Consider the following 20306-nt stretch of genomic DNA (forward strand, 5'->3'; position numbering starts at 1 on the left):
CCAAGAGTCAATTCCTCTTTTTGGATCTCCTGCTGTGCTAACACGATAGCAGTTTACTATCATAAGGATAGCAAAACGTCTTTTTTTTAAAGCAATTTTTAGGACAGATTTTGAGTCGTTGGTGTGGATTTTAATTGACAGCAACTGTGACAATCGATTAATCGCTCTAGTCGGCCACTCTCGCCTGCATCACCTCAAATGTGAGAATTTGCTATTTCTTTTCTTAGCTCACAATAAATATCAGATCATCACGATGGGCATTTTCACTGTTTTAAGAACCAAGCGATTAATCGATTGATCTGGGAATAACCGGCAAACTAATCAGTGCTGAAATCAGTTCTCAGTTGCAGTTCCAGTTCTGTCTGTATTCTGCAGTCATCCATCTCATCTGTTGTGTTTTTCTTTTCATTTTTGACACATTGTGGTGCATGTGTAGCTGCCTGTTGTGTTGGTGACATCGCATTGATTTAATTTTCCCATTAATTTTTTTTTCTTTCGTTTCTACCCTCTGCACACCCTCCCCCTCTCCCCGGCGACCTTTTCGCCCCCTCCCCTCACTCCTCATCCCTCGTCCCCCCCTCTTTTCTTCGCTCCATCCCCACCCTTTTTCTTTTTGATCTCCACCTGCATCCAGTGTATTGTGTCACCTCCCTGCCAAGGATGAGCGTTACCGAGCTCCCCCTCCCACCCCTCCAGGCTACCAGGGCCTGGCCCTGGGGGACCTCGGCCTCGCAGACGGAGTAATAGGTGGGCCAGGAGGGCACGTCCCCAGGCCTCCTCACCTCAAACCTCCGGACTACAGCGTGGCGTTGCAGAGGAGCAAACTCCTGCAGAGCCCCGGAGCTGCCGGCAGTCTGGCTGAGGCGCGCAGGCTGGCGAGTAACCTTCACCTCCAACACCAAGACGCACGGACAGCCGGGTCCACGCCGGGCCACTCCAGACCGCCAAGCATCTGCCACCCGCCACAGGATCTGGCTGACAGTGAGGATGGTAGGAAACTAATCAGATTTGATTCCCATATGTAGGAAAGAATTGCAAAGACGTGATAGAGATAAATTTTACTCTACAATGTGAACATGAGGTATATATATTTATCTTCTCTTTTCCAGATGAGCAAGTCTCAGCGGTGTAACGGTGTTGTTGTCGTGTTGATCTGGCTTTGGACTAAGCCAGTCAGCTGGTTGCCGTCAACTGTCAGAGCACATTGTCCGAGCCCCTCCCAAGGCCCCTTGTGGCATCACCGCAGACCACTCGTGAACCTGGCCAGTCACTCAGGTGACCCCTGTCCAACTCCCGGGACTCACACAAGCACCTCTTTTTAAACTCGTTTCAGAAATCGAAAGAAGAAAACAGAGACTTTGGATACTTTTTAAAAACTCTGTACAAAGCAGAAAGGCGCTGTGATGGGATCACGCCGCCGTAGATAGACTTAAAAAAACCCAACAAAATAAAAGAAGGAAAGAGCGACAATAAGGACGCGTCATGCGAAGAAGTCAGCCTCCTCAGAAACAGACCGTGTACCTCCATTTTGCGCTTCAAGCTCACTTTTCGTGTTGTTGTTGTTGTTTTTTCTTTAAATTAAAATCTTGTACAGTGGTTTATATTAATTTTTTTTGTAAAAGTGTTAATTTTTCTTCTTTCAGTTGCATCTCTGAGCTTTTATGTGAGGATGGTGAGGACAAAAAGGGATGGAAAGTAGTCAGCAGCATCGTGGACAAACATGAACTCACGGGGGTGTTTTCTTTCTTTTTCTTTTTTTTTTGTGTGGGTCTTCTCATTTTATTTTGACGTTTGCAAGATTGTCGTCCGCTCCAATGGAGATGAATGTGAAACAAAGAGACAAGCCCTGGCACTGATGATATTAATTTACACAGGTGACACCAGATCCCACGCGAACAAAGCAAATGCACAAAAAAACCGAAAAAAATACACAGAACAGTTGCAGTACTTAAACTTCGACTGCATCGGAGGTCAGAAAAGCCCCTCAGGAGCCCGTTGCCTTTTTCTTTCCCACGCTCCCTCCTTAGGTGGTGACAAATGAGAAATCAAACCCGCGGAACAACAGAAGGCACGTCTGTTTATGTTTAGCGCTTATTGTAGTTTGCTGAGCTTTACAGGGGGAAAAAAAAGACAAACTGCAGATCTCAGGCAGTTCCCCGTGGCTCCGTGTTGCGCTCCCCACCGCCAGCCGCTTCTCTTACTGCTTGTTTAGTCTGTCGCGAGGTACTTTAGCGGCATGCTGCCTCCTGGATGTTCTATAAAAACTGTATCATAACTTGATTTTAATGAGCTGAAGAACAAATGACTTGCTGCTTACCGTAGAATAATAAAAATGTGTTGTTATTTAATTGCAGCAGCTATAATAAAATGATAAATTAGCACTGTGTGGTCACACGATGTGCATGCATATATATACATATATATATATATATACACACACACACACACACACACACACACACCAAAATCACGCTGGTGTGCATAAAGACAGTGTTTACACCAGTGCTTACACATTTTGTTTACAGTGTTTATTAGACTAGTTGTCTATTGAATTACACGCTGAGTGTCAGTGCAAACACTCCAGGTTCGGCCGACCTTGTAAATGTGTTAATAATGCAGCAGGAATATGCAGATGCAGCATAAATTTGGATTATGTGCTCACAGTGTACCTCTCATCTCTTTGTTTTGTTTTTTTGTTTTCTTCCTATTTAAAAGCGCGAGCGTCACAAACAAGTCGGCGGATATTTTAAGGCGTAGCTCGCACCTCCATTCTGTCCATAGTGTGTTTTGTAGACTATTTAAAGAGGATGTGCTTGAAAATTGTCTATTTGTATTGAAAACAAGAAGCAAATTTGTACATGCAAACGAAAAATGTTTTGATTTTTTTCCATTTGTACTTTGATTTTTTTCTTCGCAGTTCGGCAGGGGTGTAACTGGAATTAGATGCTCTTCTCCTTCGGCTGTTTGTCGCGCGCTCTGTGACGCTTCTTTTGTTTTTGCCACACAAAGACTTGAAATGATTGATGCTAATATATATATATATATATATACACACACACACGGCATATACATACGAAAGTATACATATATATATATTTTTGTTGTTTCTTTGCCATAAATTAATGTTATGATGACAGAAGAGAGTCCTCTGTAAAGGCTATTTTTGAATATTTTGTTATGAGAAATAACACAAGGTGGTGATTGCCCTGCTTTTTATTTTTTTTTCTGGAGGGCAGGAGTCTTTCAAGGAATTTTTGTTATTTTCTCCCCTCTGTTTTTTTTTAAGTGCCATTTCTGCTCTTTCAGTTTAATTGCTGCTGTGTTTTGGGATATGGCAGTGTGTGTGAGTGTGTGTGTGTGTGTGTGTTGTGGAATTATATATTTGTGAGGCTGGGATCAACTTTTTTTTTTAAATCCCATTTCCATTCAGTCTGGGGATGCTGCACATAAGGACAAACGCAACAAAAGCCCTTCTTAGTTTGCGGTTTTGCTTTGATTGCTTCTGCCTGCAGAAAGGTGGCCCCCTTGTGAGCCTCTCGCTGCCAGTTTCACGACACGAGGCGAGTTCGTTCCCTCTCAGACACGATGATTGAAATGAGGTTTTTTTTTGTTATTATATTCCTCTCTGTTTGAATTGAACTGAACAAGCTCTGCTACGATGCCTTGTGTGGTGTAGGGTCTCTCAGCCCCATCAGCTCAGCAGGACTTTAAACTTTTAACCTCCCTCCTCACTTTACTCACTCGGCTCCTCTAATGGATTTCCCTCCACTGCTCAAGAGCATCCACTGTGACCCTCACCCGGGTTCCTTTTTCTTTGAAACTTTGAAACAGACTGTCAGAAACTGACAGCTCTCTTTTTTCCCCTTTTTTTTTTTCCCTGCACAAGATCCCTGAGATTCTTAACCACAAATCAGTATTATTGTTATTATTGTTCACCGTTGATTTTTTTTTTTTTTAAATCACAGCAGCAGCTTGTATTACTGCCAATAGTTTTCCAAAATGATACGAAGAGCTAGATTTAAAAAAAAAAAAAAAAAGCATCTCAGTGCTCCTAATTGCATAAAACTGGAGGAAGGCAGATGCCACCTCCTTCACCTGGAAATGCCTCTCCTCGTTTTAGCCCCCCCACCTCGTCTCCTGCTGTGGAATGCAATAAGAGATGTGAATGTGTTTTATGTCGACGTCTTTTGGCATTACAGCAGAAATGCACAACAATAAGCTTAAATGTGGTGAGTGAGCTGCACAATCTGTACAAAGAGGTATTAACTCGGTCTGTGGCTTAAAGTTTGCTTTTGTCTCACACTTAATAGCTGTTGGAACTTATGTCTTTTAGAAAGACAACTTGATTTGGCTTGTACGCTTTTTATGTATTTTTTACAAGTGTAAATAGTTGTTCTATTTTTGTTTAAGAGAATGTTTAAAAAAGGAAGAATATGAATTTGGACAATGAATAAAATGTTAAGAAAGAATTGTGTGTTTTTTCTTTTTGGCAGTGAATCAGTGAGCCCTGGTGCTACTGTCGCCTCTAGGCTCAAAAAATAAAGGATAAGAGACCTCAGATGTTTAATAACGTCACGCTGGTGTATGACCTTTGGCCTTGAAGCATTACACAAACTGGACACAAATGAACAAAAACAACAATGTATCTTCCAGGGAGGCTGAATGTCTTTAAGTCATGTTTTGAAAATCCACAAAATAACTTCCAACATATTTCACTCAAAATCATTGTCAGCCTCATGGTGGCACTGGATGAAAAGTCACACCCTTAAGTCACACCAAACTGCCTTACATCTCCTAAGAGATGTACTTGACCCGACCTCTCCTAGTGCTGCTGAGATGTCCTTGCTACCTCTTGGCCTTCTGCTGCGTTAAGCACTCCATCAGATGTGAGCAGGGCAGAGAGCAAGGTCGGGTTCCTTTTATTACTCATTAAAGGTTTAGTGTCACACAGAGGTGCATGCTGGTTTTTATTGATTTATTTTGATACTGTAGTGGTCTGCGTCTTTGAGAATTCAGCTCAGAAGATAATTAACTTGTAAAGCACAGTAGCTGAAAAGCACTACAAGGTGGTGCCTCACTTCCTTTCAGTTAAGTTTAATACGATCAGCATCTACACTCGTTGGCCATGTCTGCTGCTTGTTAAAGCAAACATCTAATCAGCCAATCCCACTGCAGCACTTCAACACATTTAGGCTTGTAGAGATGGTCAAGTCGATGTGCTCAAGTTCAAACAGAGCATCAACATGGAGATAAAAGCTGATTGACGTGACTTTGAAAATGGCCTGGTTCTTGGTGCCTTACAGGCAGAATCTGCTGATCTTCTGGGATTTTCCTGTACAACCATCTCTAGTGTTTACAGAGAATGGTCTGAGAAACAAAGTATCCTGTGAGCAGCAATTTTCTGAGTGAGAATAGTTTGATGACAGAAGTCAGACTGCAGGAAGGCAACATTAATTAAAATAACCACTTGTTACAAACCATCATGAGGAAGAGCATCTCTAAACACATAACACAGTGATCCTTGAAGCAGTTGGGCTACAGCAGCAGAAGACCACACCAGGTGCTGCTACTCCCAGATAAGAACAGAAAACTGAGGCTGTGATCTCCACAGGCTCACCAAAATTATGCATTTGTACATTATAAAATGTTGCATCATTTCTGCTGTGGCATTTGAATGATATAGTCAGTATTTGACATAAATTATGACAACATATATCCATCCTATCTTGTATTAACGGTTCAGGCTAGAAGTCATGTAGGGCCCCTTGATATGGGCGAGAGACTTACTTCCAACTACTTACTTCAGACTTCATGGCTCAGTTTGTGCTCTGACATGCGCTGTCAACTACTGACCCTTATATAGACAGGTGTGCACCTTTCCAAATCATGTCTCATCAACTGAATTTGCCAAAGTGGACTCCAATCAAGACTCCAATCAGGCTGTAGAACCATCTGATCAGTGGAAACAGGATGCACCTGAGCTCAATGCTCAATTTGAGTGCCAAGGCTGTGAACACTGGTGTACATGTTGCATAGTTTTGTTTTTGAATTTCTAATCAATTTACAAGAGTTTCAAGCAATCTTTTTTCACTTTGTCATTAGAGGGGATTCTGGGCAGAATTTTGAGATGAAAAATGAAGTTAATCCATTGAAATAGGGTGTAAGATGACAAGAACACGTGAAAAGTTGTGAATTCTTTCAATAGAAAGAAAGGATAAATAGGTCCACTTTTATGACCAAGAAAAGACAAATTCAAGTGATGCTGGGTAAACTTTTGCTTCTGTGATAAAATTAGAATGATGGGTAATGGAGACGGGGTTAGGCTGGCGGGAGGAAAAGCGTATTAACCAGCATGTTCAAAGAGCTGAACTCTCCACTTCAGAGAGAATATTCCACAACAACAAGAAAAGTGAAAGTTCAGCTTCAAGAGGGATTCAGCTGGAAATGAGCTGGTAAAATTACACACAGCTTCAATTATACATCACAAAAGGGCGAAGGAGGCAGGGAAATAAATGTGGAAAAACGGGGAATACTGGGTCTTGAAATAAGTGTGGCCTGCATGCACGTGCTCTGGTGTGTGTGTGTGTGTGTGTGTCACACCTCTCCTCTGTTTTGACTTTGAAGTTGTGACTTTGTCAGCAGAGGAAGCCAAAAGCAGGAGGTGGGAAAACTGAAACTTTACCACCTGAGGGTTGTGCGCACACATGGGGGTGGCTTTTAGCATATTCCTGTCTAAATGAAAATTTGTGAAGCAAAACAGTTTGGAAAATATTCCGTCACCTGTACAGTCTCAGCACTGCCCTTGAGCATGTCTATATGTGTGTGTGTGTGTGTGTGTGTGCACGGGCATTTTCTCTCACATACATAAATGAAAAATAAGTTGGATTTCCTCGTGAGTCATCAACCTTTCATGTCTTGTTTTTTCTGCATGATTGCTTAAATAAACTGTTCATATGTCCAACTTTTTTTTTATTATCTTCAAATAACCTTATCTCTACTAACTTTGAGGCCTTAGAGGAGATTACTTCCTGTCCCTCTTTAAAGACCTCTGTCTCGAAAGAGGCAAAAAGTAGTTTATCATAAACAGTTTGCAATGCAGATCTATATACGCAACCAGTACCAGAGTCGATGCCCTCAGGAAAAAGCTAAATAGGTAAAAATTTTATGTTGATTTAGTGCAGTTATCAATTAAATTACTGAATGGTAATACGTGATGAGTTTGTATATGTGTTATCATATATCTGATGTTCCCCTCATTTGTCCAAGATACATTTTTTCCAGGGGAAATGATAAAAACTCATCAACCAATCAAATCCATTTACCATTACATCATTTTAATATATTCTTAGTTTGTTATCAATACTTTAAAAGTTTCATCATTCAACTGGGGGGAAAAAATGGTTCCTGACAGGAAAACTGTCATTTTGCTGGAAGTTTGCTGGAATTCAATGAGCTTTTTAAAAATGACCCACAGTTGTAAAACCTATCTGCATAGTTAGGTGCTTGATTTTTATACAAAAAGAGGTATGTCGAATCCTTTTGTCTATATAGTGTGTAATTAATTTTTTGAACCAGAGTGTCAAGGATTTTGTAGCTCACTGCATTTCACAGGTTAATGTGTGTAAACTGGTTTTCAGTTATCACGTCGAAGTCATGAGGATGGAAGCCTTGACCTTCAACAGCTCAAGCATGCTACAGGCGGTGTCATCATGCTTGAAATCTTGGACGCTTAATTGTTAGTCAGTCACTGCAGAAAGGTTTTGCCGTGACAGGGAGTTTGGTGGAGTCGCCTACACCACCACCAGAACTTATACAGCTCATCTCACAGGCTCAGAACTTCCCTTTAGCACGCTACATATTATTGTTATGTGAAGGACCTTGTTAGCATGTGTTGGTCCACTGTTGCAGAGGTTTGATGGGCTACAGTAAAATTTCATCCAAGGTCAGAGAATAATCAGCAATTTTCTGTCTGAATGGAGGCGACATGTAGCAGGGTCGTCGCCATATTTCACCTTCTTGTTCTTCACCTGCTCAGACATCAAGTATATAAATTCATTCCTCATAAATCTTGTGCTTTTGCCAGGATCATGCTCGATTTTATTTTCAGATATATGTATTTCATCTGCTACCTTTCTTCTTTTGATTCCACTTCTCCCACAAAGGTGAGATTCTGCTTAATTAGCAGCTTCTCCCGTTGATCGCTCGCGAGACCTCGACCTGTGAATGTCAACACAGTCGCTACACTTACTGGTGTGTTAGCGAAGTTTGTGCAACAAAGCCTCGTGTCTCATAATGAAGACACAAAAATAAATATCTGACAGTTACAGTTTCACAAATTTGAAAAGAGAAGGGAAAACGTCTACAGTGCTGGGCCATTCAAGGAGCTCTGCGTCACGTTTTGAGGTGGCGCTCTCCAGGGTCGCTTTGGCCATTTGTCATCGGTCCTCAAGGCATTGTGCAGCTTGTAAAAAGGGTTAAGGTCAGTGTCCTTGCATCTAACTGTCCTCAGCGATGTCAGCAGTGCAGCGCAGATAAATGACCTGACAAGCCCGCAGACTGCAACCCAGTGTTTAAAAGGTCAGAAGTAATCCGTCAAGCCCCCCCACCCCTTTTTTTCTTATCCGATTTCCCTCTTTCATGACATTCAGGCGCTGGTGTGGTTTACTTGAAACTTCCTGAGGTGAAATGTTCGCTCTTGATGCTCACCTCAGACTTGGTGCTGTTATGCCCCACTTTTTAAACTTCTCAAATCAACAAATAAAAGAGCTATTCAGAATATAACAATGTGGCATATGGTCCGACTGATCCTCCAAAAAACCTCCCCTTTTTTTCTTAAAACAAAAGATTTTCTAAATCCCTCGCACAGCTGCAGCCTCTTTAACACCTCAGGAGGAGCTTTTAAATATTTTATTTCAATATGCAAGTTTCATCTGATATTACAGTGCAGCTGTAACTATTATGTATTCTTTCCTCTACAAGCATTATACAGTCTCCCCTGTTTTATATTTCTGAAGATAAAAGCGGGTAAAACATTAATATTTAAAAGAGTTCAAACAACAGGGCCGACTCCGATGGCCATGATCCTTTTCTCTGCTGCTGTTCCACAGAGAGCCATGAGGGAGCAGTGCTGCATTACAGGAAAGGCTCCCTTCACAATAGCACAACTTCAGACCAATGGGTACAAGTCGTGAAAGGTGGCTATCCTGTTAAGGTGAACATTATCAACACACAGTCTGCATTAGATCAATCCTGCTTATGTTCAGGCGATAGCTATTGCTTTTTGTTCTGATGCTGCTGAGTACCGGTTCCTAAAGAGTCCCGACACTCACACATGTATACTGAGATTTAATTGTTTTCAATACGTAGCTGTACGTGTGTGTGAGGACATTTGCATTAACGTAATTGCGAGTGTGCAGAGTGTGTGTCTGAATAGATTCGTGTCATTCTATGTCTTTGATTAGGCCTGTGTGTTTGTGCATGTGTGAGTTTGTTTGGCAGCGAGAGAAGTCTTTAGGGAGTGTAATCTGTACTCCCTAACTGTGCCGCTGCACATAAGTGCCTCGTCATCATCATCATCATCATCATCTCCTTAACCAGCAGAGTGATCCATCTACGCAAATGCATAAATAAACTTTGCTGCTTACTTTCTCTTTCTCCGTGTTCTAAATTTACAAGGTCATATTTAAAATCGTGCCTCTTCCTGTCATCCTCCACACATGCAAACATCATTAGTCTGGAACAGAAGGTGAGCTGTAGTTCATATCTTCCATTGTCCTTTTTTAAGCAAGGTTGGCACCGGATTAGTCTGGAAAAATGATGTCATTCTGGCATCCTCCCGCAGCTGTGATTAACCCCCGATTACTGCCAGAATCAAGAAATGGCTCAAATAACACCTGTATGACTAAGTGAAGTAGGCTACACATCATGCCACAATCTAAAGAAATTGTATCAATCAATCTGGATTGGGTTACAAAGATATTTCTAAGGCTTTGTGAACCACAGTGAGAGACATTATCAACAAATAATGAAAACTTGGAATAGAGGTGAATCTTCCCAGAAGTGGCCGGTCTACCAAAATTACTCCAAGAGTGCATTAACGACTCATCCAGGAGGCCACAAAAGAACACAGAACAACTTCAAGTCAACTCAATTCAGTTTTATTTATACAGCACCAAATCACAACAACAGTCGCCTCAAGGAGCTTTATATTGCAAGCTACACCCTAAAATAATACATACAGAGAAATACCCTACAATCATATGACCCCCTATGAGTAAGCACTTTGGTGACAGTGGGAAGGAAAAACTCCCTTTTAACAGGAAGAAACCTCCAGCAGAACCAGGGTCATGGAGGGGCAGCCATCTGCCGCAACTGGTTGGGGAGAGAGAACAACAATAACAACAACCTAGAACTGCAGGACTCTATTGCCTCAGTTAAGGTCAAAGTTCATGATTTATCAATAAGAAAGAGACATCATACCAACAGTTAAACATTGTGGTTGTAGTGTGATGGTCTGGGGCTGCTTCAGGACCTGGATGGCTTGCTGTCACATCCTTAAGGAGGATGTCCAACCATCAGTTTTGCCTTAAAGCTCAAGAACACCTGGGTTTTGCAACAGGGAAATGATCCAAAACACACCAGGAAGTTCACCTCTGAATGTCTCGAAAAACAAAATGAAGGTTTTGTAGTGGCTGGGCCAAAGTCTGGACTTAATTCAGATTGACCTTAACCTGACTGTTTGTGCTCGATTGCACTTCCTGGTCCCACAGGACCAGGAAGGTTTGAGTATGTTTTTTTTCTTTAATAAATGAAATAACAATTTAAAGCTGCATTTACGGGTTATTTTTGTGTAATTTTAAAATTCATTTGAAACATTTAAGTGTTTCAAATGAAACAGGAAGAGGCCAAATATTTTTTCCCAGCACTGTAAACATATTAAACATATTGTGGATCTGTTTAACCATCCCATCCAAACTCTTGACCTTCTCCTTCTCATCGCAACCATTTGGCTCGCTTCATTATCAGAAAGTGCCTTCTAGCCTCTTTCCCCTCTCAAGTAGATGCTTCCTCTGCATGAGTTACTCACACTTTGCCATGTTCGTGCACGGAAACACACATACATGAACTCAGATTCGAATGGATCTTTTAGAGGAAGCAAGTGGAGAGTAGTGAAGGGTGAAGGGAAATGGAGAGAGACTAGAGGGGAAATGCTGAAGGAAGGGGGAGATGATAGGAGTTGATTTGTGGGTGTGCGTATCTGTGTGGTCAGACAGAGGCGTCTGATGCAGAAATAGATGAAGAAAGAAACAAAGGACAGGTAGAGAAGCAGTTTTTTTTTAAAGGTAAAGACTGAACAAGATTGCAATCATTCTTGTCAGTGTGCGATTAGTTTGCACCAAAAGGTTTTTGGATGAGGCAGGAGAAAAGATATCTTGAAGTATTTAAAAAGATGTTTCTACAGTCTGACCATTTGGCAGGCACCTCTGTTGTAGCATACTTGCCCTTTAAGACAGCCGCATTTGGAAATGCATCATTTTCTTTCCATTTGGCTCCTCTGTACACACTAGGTTGGCATTTGTGACACCAAAAGAGTGAGACTTTCAAAAGCTGTCTCCAGAGTGGATACCTCAGGGACCTGTGATCAGCTGCACTGACATTTAAAATGTGTAATTAAAGAGGAAATTGGAAGAGACAAAAGGTTGACCTACCTTTCAACCAACCAGCTGGCTTCACATGCAGAACCCTGAGAGTAGAGATATGTGTGTGTGAGCTCTCTGATTTACAGTTACAGCTCATTGAGTAAGTAAAACACAGCTACTCTAAAGTTGTAAAATTCCCTGTTTAAAAATCTGCTTAAAGAATAAGATGAAAACAGATGCATCAAACTGTGTTTTGAGTAACTGCCAGTTTTTAATAAAACACCTTTTTTTTTAAATGGGTGACTGAAGACTTTAGATAGTTTAAGCCTAAGATGGGAAAGCGACAGGTAAAAGAAGCAGAAGCAGCAGAGAGAAAATTGGGAATGAGAGACATAATCGAGAGCGAGAGCGAGATGAATGGAGAGAAAGTGAGGCTGAGAAGGAAAATCTAAATGCCCCCCACTGAGGAAACTGGGGAAAAGCCACAGAGAAATGGATGAGAGGGGTGACGGGGGGTACTTAGTGGGAGGCCCCTCCTTTGAACTTTACGTCAAGAGAGAAAGAGCTGGAACGAGGGAGAGAGACAGGAGGCATGAAGGCATCTCAAAGCAGATTAAAGACGAGCGATCACAACGGCGTTAAAGAGAAGAGAGAGAGAAAGTAGCGACTGATATATAATATATATATATATATATAAAGAAGACACTTCTGCAACTCCAGCAAAAATGGGAGAGGAGAGGAGAAGAGAGGAGACTGAAGGTCTAACCTCCTCCGGTGCCTCTGAGCTGCAGCCAGGTCTTTGATCCTGCACTTCATTTTAACTCCACTGTAGGAGACCCTCCCAGTCTGATGCACAGGATTAAAGGTGCATTCCTGAATTTATTGCACACAGGAGTTGTTATTCACACAGATTCACAAGTAGTTTCAGCTGGAAGTGACCTGCATTGCCTGTAAGAGGCCATGACAGTAGCTGTTACATCTACTGGTTAGAGTTTGGGTTCACCTCTACTGACAGTCATCTCTCCCTTTGTTCCTCACAAGTGTCGTAAAAGTGAAACGTGGAACAAATTTAGAAAAAAAAAAAGAATTTTTAGACCAATACCGATATTTGTTGATTTGAAAATCCGACATATAGGCTCCTTTTATAGTCACAAAATGTTGTGGATTACTTATTGACACTGTACCTGCTTGGATCAGCTTATCGTTGTTTTTGTGGTGTTCGAAACACGTGTCACCAACAGGGAAATTGCAAACTTCCCTCTGCTGGACAAACTATGCAACTTCAACACTCATAACACGGTTGAAGGTGTTTGCTCTCTTTTCGTCTTTACTTTTAAATGTTCAAATTTTGCTATTTGTTCAGATAGTGGCAGGTAAGTTTGGCCCACAAATACACCGGCCCCTTTCAAATGCCTCAGAAATATAACATGTCAAGTAAATGAATGAACGTACAGTTTTCCCACTCGAGCAGCTTACTTATTTCATTTTCCCAATAGCTTCAGGTGTGACGGGTTACAAAAGATGACCTGGTCTTACTGTGGACCAATCAGAAGGTTTAAACATTTGCACCTTAATTAATTAAAGATACAGTGACAGAGAGGCATGAAAGAGAAGTTCAAACCATGCTCACTTTCTCACATCCACAGCTGGCCGATCACTATGTGAATATAATCTATATAGGAAACCATGTCACACAGCTGAAGCATCATCTGGCATTAGTGTTGTTTTCATGGAGCATGCAGCAGATGGAAACGCTGTATATGAATCACAGCAATGACTAAGACAGGTCACAGTGTGCAAACAAACAGTTAAGCATCTTCAGACCTTCCCCTGCTCTTGAGAAACACACAAAATCCATCTTTTTTCCTCTCCTGCTTGACCATTTCTTTGAAGACAGCAAATTGATTCTTGAGCCATCCCACTGAAAAAAAGAAAAAGAAATCAAGGTTATCAAAACATACCTCAGCTTTAAAGCAAATTCTACCCTCCTACACTGACCCATCGTATGTGTCCTCACAGATGACTGGCCTGATTCTTCTGAAGTATCCCCTGCTTTATCTGAGCTTGAAAGTATATCTAATAATCCCAAACCTTAAATAGTTTTCATATTGAACTGTTCGCATTTAGTGCAGTAAAATGTATGTTAATATGAATATATGTTTTTTTTCTTTTTTAGCACGGTGTATCAAAATCATCTTACATGAATACACAGCATGTATTGGCATCAGATTCTGATTGTTTCTGCAGCAGGGACTCTTGTTTTCTTTGAGGTGCAGTAACGATAAGGGACCCGGCATAGAAAGCTTTGCTTTCACAAGATTAACTTCAACATAAAAGTCCTCGGCGAGCTCACTGGCTGTGTCATTGAGAAGCCGTTCATATTTCTCAAACATGTTCAGTGGGCGTAATAAAGGAAGATTTGCCTGGTGCTGTTGAACATTACCATATACAAGCTAAAATCTTCCCATTACTTAAACTGCACTTAAAGCACTTTTATACTCTTTTTCCCTCAGTGATCCTGGATAATGAGGCTCCAACAAACTAATAAAAGAAGAATAAAATGTGACAAATTGTCTTTGCTGTATGTGGCAAAAATGCTTTTGTCCTTTTGTGCGTGGAAAGACAAAAAACAAACAAAAAAAATACACTCATCAGGACTTTTTAAACGTATATGACAAACATTTTTTATTGCAAAATATAGTTAGATTACTTTAAAATGTGTATGTTCTAAAAACCAAAACAAAAAAGAATCCACAAACCCATGAGTGATGTCAGGGTGGGTACATCAGACATTTATTATAGTCTTTATTTTGCAAATAGAAAGTACAAAAAGTTGGTTTTTTTGACAACTAATAGATGGAAAATCTGTGGCTTCTACTGGCATGAAGTATCGATGTTAAATTCAGGCATGTGTACGAAATTCAGCATCAGAAACAGGCAAGATACAACTCAAAGCACTCTTTTAATAATGGTTTATGAAGCGATGCACAAGGCAACAGGGACCACACAAGGACAGATTAAAATATGTTTCAACAAAGAAATAAAAACTGAGACTATATATCCACACATAGATGCACAGAGGGCAATGAAAGAGAGAAAAACAGGCGGGGAACAAAGAACAGGCGAGTCTAATTAAGCTAATCCATTCAAAGAAAGTAAAACAAAACACAGATGACAGGGAATTCCAAAATAAAACAGGAAGTAACGCAGCTGGAAAACATCTGACAGAGAAAGTGACATCAGTGCTAAATTAATGACCTGACTTTAAATCATTCGTTAACCTTTAAGACAACTTGAACAACTTTCTGTGCTTGTTAGCATAAAATGTAAAATATAAATACATCTAAGAACTAACTGATTAAATGAAAACAGGAAAAATGCAGCGAAGAAATAAATCTGTCATCGTTATTCAACTAATTTATTTGCGCCGGTCTTATTACAGATGAAAGTGAGAGTCATTAGGCCTCAAACTGCTGTCATTTACTATCACAGTAATTTTTCCTTTTTCCTTCTCACAGACAGGTGTGAAACTGACAGGACGCAGTTGAAGTGAAATAATTAATCACGCTGACAACACATTACGTTAACGTAAGCATAGCAACGAGTGTTACACCAAACCAGCGTCCTTCTAGCATCTCGGATAAAGACTCTGACTGAACATAATGACAGTGAAAGCCAACGAGTGAGCAAGAGAGAAAGAAATCTTCACTTTTTCAGTCACGTCACAGCTTATTTTGACCAAACTTTGGACCCCCCCCGAAAGCAAACAAAAAAAGCCCAGAAGCTTCCATGAGGAAGAACACAGAGTGCTCTGATAATATTATTGTGATAACAGATGTTAGTCAGTATAATCTATGTTTGTTTTGTACCGTAGGCTATTTGATATTAAAAAATGTCAGTAAACATTGTCCCATTTGGGGGACAGTAAAGAATGACTCTTAGTATCAGTTGTGGCAACATTCAGCTTTGATACTCACATTGCATTGTCTCTGTAGCTTTGCAGTCATCCAGGTCATAGTAGTCTTAACAGCTTGAACACCTGGACGTCTTTAAGTTTGCAAAGACATTTCACCTCTCATCCAAGAGGCTTCTTCTGTTATAAAAACAAAGGGTGGAGATTCTCAGGTACTGAGCCCAATGTTTGGGTTTCCCTCTTTGGAAGTTGTTGTTGACTGAGACAAGGTGTGAGTGGGGGTTGAAGCACCTGGGAATGGATCTCAAGGCCACACTGTAGGTGGATGGCGGCATCATAAGTCAGCTCTTCAGTGTTGTGCCGTGTGTTTGTGGAGTGGCAGTTTCATTTCTCCAATGCAGAGGTCCGAGCACTCCTCGCTCCACTTCAAAGCATACACTGTGTTGCTTAGCTTGCGTTTGGGAGTTTTGTCCTTGGGATGAACCAGTTTTTGCCTGTGGGTGTGGCTGGGTCTGAAGTGCACGGGGATGTCGTGCTTGAAGAAAAGTCTCCAGAGTTTCCCTGACAAACCTGCTACATACAGGATGACACTGTTGTTCTGTTTATCATTCTGTTTCTCCCTAGTTGGTGTCTGACCTTCTTTCCTGTGCATCTCCGCTGATTTGATGAAGGCCCCACTGGGATAACCACATATTTTAAGAGCAGTCTTTACATTCCTTTTCCTTCCTTCTGCCTTACAGGCAATTTTTTCTGTCCAGTGTTGCAGGGTCCTGATCACTCCAAGTTTGTGTTTCAGAGGGTGGTGGGAGTCAAAGAGTAGGTACTGGTCTGTGTGTGTGGGCTTCCAGGAAACTCACATCCTTCTCAGTGAGCGCTGCACAGTCCACAGTGGTAACCTGTAGTCCTTGGTATCCTCCCTGATGAACTTTACGTTTGCACCCACTGAGTTCATTTGATCAGTGAAGGCTTCTACTTATTGGGTTTTGATTTTGACCTCGGAGTAATCCACATATCTGTACCACTAGGTGGTCTATCTCTTTGAAGGAGCCCAGAGCTCTACTTTCCAGTTCCTCCATGTAAAGGTTGGGTATAATGGGTCACATTGGGTAGCCCATGACACATTCATACTTTTGTCTGTAGAAACCCTCGCTGCATTTGAAATATGTGGTGGTAAAATAGAAGTATAGCATTTTCTGAGAGCCTCCACTGCTTCGATTGTAGGTACACAGGTGAAAAGTTACGCTGACGGCAGATAATGTCCTTCGATGTCATCTAAGTTTGTTTGTTGGTGCACTTGGTTTTTGATGTGATGCAAGTCTTAGTGGCACTTCATAAGTGTATATATACAGGGTGTAGTTTCCCCAGGGTAAAAGTGGTTTAGTGTTTCTGCCATGCTATGATGATGAATAGTGGACTCGTAAATACTGCGGTTGTGCTTGCTTTCCAGTGTTGTGCTGTACTTATTTGCATGCAGGGACTGACAGGTCAGTCTGATGATAATATTTAAGCTGCCTTTTGGCGTAACCATGCACTTTAAAAAAAATAGCTCATCATTATAACCAAAAGCAGTCTATTTCCTCCCCTGCAGTCTCTCTGTCTCATTTAGCTCTCCTTTCAGATATGGCTCCATCCTTTCATTAAAGCATGTGGCCAGTTTAACGTAAGCTTTAATAATACATGGAGGTAAAACCTGTGATATGCTGCTTGCTCTAAAAGCTCCCAAGCTTTCATTTCAGATTAGAACTTCTTTCACAATTTCTGGTGCTTTCGAGTTTGGAAAGTCATTTGTTGAAAATTTAAAGAGGTATGGGAGACGCTGGCATCGGCAATTACAAAAACGATCCCAACATTAGGACACGGCGATCTTAGATTCATTTATTTGATACCAGCCTCTAAACTACTTCTTTGTCTCTTTCCCCCTCTTTCCCTTTAAGGCTGAATAAATGTATGATATAAGTGTGACTTCGGATTGATGGATCCCGAAAGTGCCCGCAGGCAACTATTTCAGCTTACAAGTCTGTCTGTGTTCTCCACCCAGCTTTCCTATCATTTAGAAGAAGACACCATCTCACATACACAAGTGCATACATGCATAATGACGCTGGGAGACTTCAACCTTGTTTTGTTTTGGGGTTTTTTTTCCATTGGTTTTCACCACCACTCTGCTTTTGCTGGACCTCCTAGAGATACGCAATGACTGCAGTGTGGGTGGGTGTGTGTATCTAACCTAATTTGACTCAAACACGCTCCCCTCACTGGGAAAGAATTATGTTTTCAGCTGAACCAGGCCTGTGTTGTTGAGATGCAGAGCTCCCCTCTGCTATCCCTTAGTATTGTGAGGAGGGTATAATATGTTGTACCTCATTAGCAGGCAGACTGTGACATGGTCAGTATGCTGTTTATACCTTAACCACCTGTGTTTATTTTAAGGTAAGATGTGCTTTATTTATCTCCATGTTGCAAATTTTCTCAATGCCCTTTATGTCCGTGTAAGCATCTGTTTGTAAAACTGCTCTTCATATAGAATCTCAGTTAGCTATCGGGCTGTATTAGTTGGTATGCAGTAGCAGTGGGTCCTGATTACAGTGGTGATTGATGTAGCCCTGTACACGATCTTAGAGCTGTCTGCCACAATGGATCAGCCGCTGCTTACATGCTATTTCCTCATCATCTACCACATCCTCTTCCTCCTCTTCTTCCACGTCTTTTCTTCTTCCTCCCACTCCTTGTTTGTTGACTCTTTTCTGTCTGATACCATAATCTTTGCTCGGAGGAAATGCAAAAACCTTAATGTGATTCATGAGGCAGTGCTTGAGCTCTTGAGTGCTTCTGTGATGGCTCAGGTGGTAGCAGTGAAAACAGTTATGACCTTGCTGAGTGATTAAAAGCCTCTCTTTTACTTCTGAATTCAGTCTATCAAGAAAAATTAATTTACTTGAACTGATTAAAAAAAACCTTATCAAGCAGAAAAGTTTGCTTCTCCCTGTGAGATAAATCTGAGGTTTAGACTGTGGCTTTGATGAAAACCATTTGGAAGATAACTTTGGGAAGTTTTACATGTTTGTATATTGGACTTTTGAATGTTTAATGCAAGTAATGCCTTATTATTATTAGTAGTGTTATTATTATTACTCCAGTTCTCCTTTTGGACATTCAAACCTCTTCTCTGGATGTTAGGTGCCTTTTGTTCTGTTCTCTGTTAACAATGCTTCCAGATGGTATTACATGTTGGGTCAAAACCAAACTGTGCTTTTTTGCATTCATAAAAGCGGCCCCAAATCATTACAGACCCTCCACCATGTTTTACAGATGACAGATGACTGTAGACACTGTTGTACCTCCCTCCTGACCTCCTCTGTACATATTGAAGAATCAGACAGTTCAAATTTGGATTCATCTCTCCATGATACCTGTTGCCATTGATTTTCAGTCCTGTTCCTGTTCATTCTTTTCTCCTTGTTTCCCTTCCTTAAGATTTGCTTTTTGACAGCCGTCCTTCCACTGAGATCATTTCTGATGAGGCTTCAGTTAACAGTAGATAGCTCTCAGTCTTCTCCCCTTCTTTCTTAAGGACATGACTTTCAGATACTGTTCATCTGCTGTAGATAGTTTATTTTTAGGGTTGACACATCTTCTTGAATTTTTTAAGGATACACCGCACACCATGCCAAGACATGCCAAGTTTTAAGCCGATAGTTCTTTGGGAATCACCTCTTTGGTACAAAAATCCTATTTTATGCCTGTCAAAGTGTGTTTTATTTTCTTAGAATCATGTTTTATAGATTCAGCTAAAGAAACGGGTTTAGTTTCTGTGTTAGGCTGCTAGTAACAAAGTGCCTAAAACTAAAACTGGTTTAAAACCAGTTCCTTGATAAGTTGTCTTTTATGTGTGAAGACAAGATTAGTTCATCCCTTGAGTTAAGTGGGGGTTTTTTGTGTGAATGAGTCACAGGTCAGTGTTAAGTAAATTAAACAAAAAATTAAAATTCCAGGTACAAGGACTAGACTGAGAATTGATGAAAAGACCTTCAGAAAGCCTGAAAAACTGCTGCTCAAGCCCACTTTAAAACAAGCGTCCCTCTTTGTAAGTGTGATTTAAAGAAATGGCTCAAGAGTTTTCTACGGCATTATAGACGACACATAAAAACAAACACTGAATCCTACAGACTAACATGTAAATCCACATTTCTAAAGAAAGGTGGTACACAAAGGTATTTATTAACACCGATCTCATCCAAAAGTTAAAAGAAGAAAAAAGATGGTCAAAAAAGAGACGAACCACATTCTCAAAATATTACGGTTTTATGGTAGAAGAAGTAAACTCTCTAAACTTGCTTGATGCAGTCCAGCTCGCTGTCAGCTACTTGAAACATTTGACACTGTATATAAAAGGCAAAGGAGACCCTGAACTGTTGAGCAAATGAAATGATATATCAAAGAATAAGAAAACATTTCACTTTTAGAAAGATTTGAAGGTGATGCAACACAGTGGTAAACGTGCCCTGCTTCAAGTTTTACAAACATGTTGCCAGCTTTCAATTCAAAATTTGAATACATTTAAAAAACAAAACAAAAAAATCTCTATTTTGCTCTGTTTTGGTGGGATTGGGATTGAATGAATTGCTAGCATTACCCAACACATGCATCCTGTTTCACTTCTAATTTCGCTTCTTTTAATAAGTGGGTTGTAGTAATGTTTGTGAATTGACCATGATTACTGTCAGTAACATCCATCAATTCAATACCACAGTGAT

General features: G+C 40.7%; 1 long non-coding RNA gene across 1 annotated transcript; it reads right to left on the bottom strand.

Annotated features, from left to right (window-relative positions):
- Positions 1–4153: 4153 nt before the first annotated feature.
- LOC112848053 (uncharacterized) lies at positions 4154–5814 on the bottom strand. Its single transcript, XR_003221958.1, has 2 exons — positions 5479–5814; positions 4154–5367 (listed from the first exon to the last, which is right to left on the bottom strand). It is a non-coding gene; the product is annotated as an uncharacterized LOC112848053 (long non-coding RNA).
- Positions 5815–20306: the final 14492 nt, after the last annotated feature.

Source organism: Oreochromis niloticus, linkage group LG10 (assembly GCF_001858045.2).
Source record: "Oreochromis niloticus isolate F11D_XX linkage group LG10, O_niloticus_UMD_NMBU, whole genome shotgun sequence".
Taxonomy (NCBI): domain Eukaryota; kingdom Metazoa; phylum Chordata; class Actinopteri; order Cichliformes; family Cichlidae; genus Oreochromis; species Oreochromis niloticus.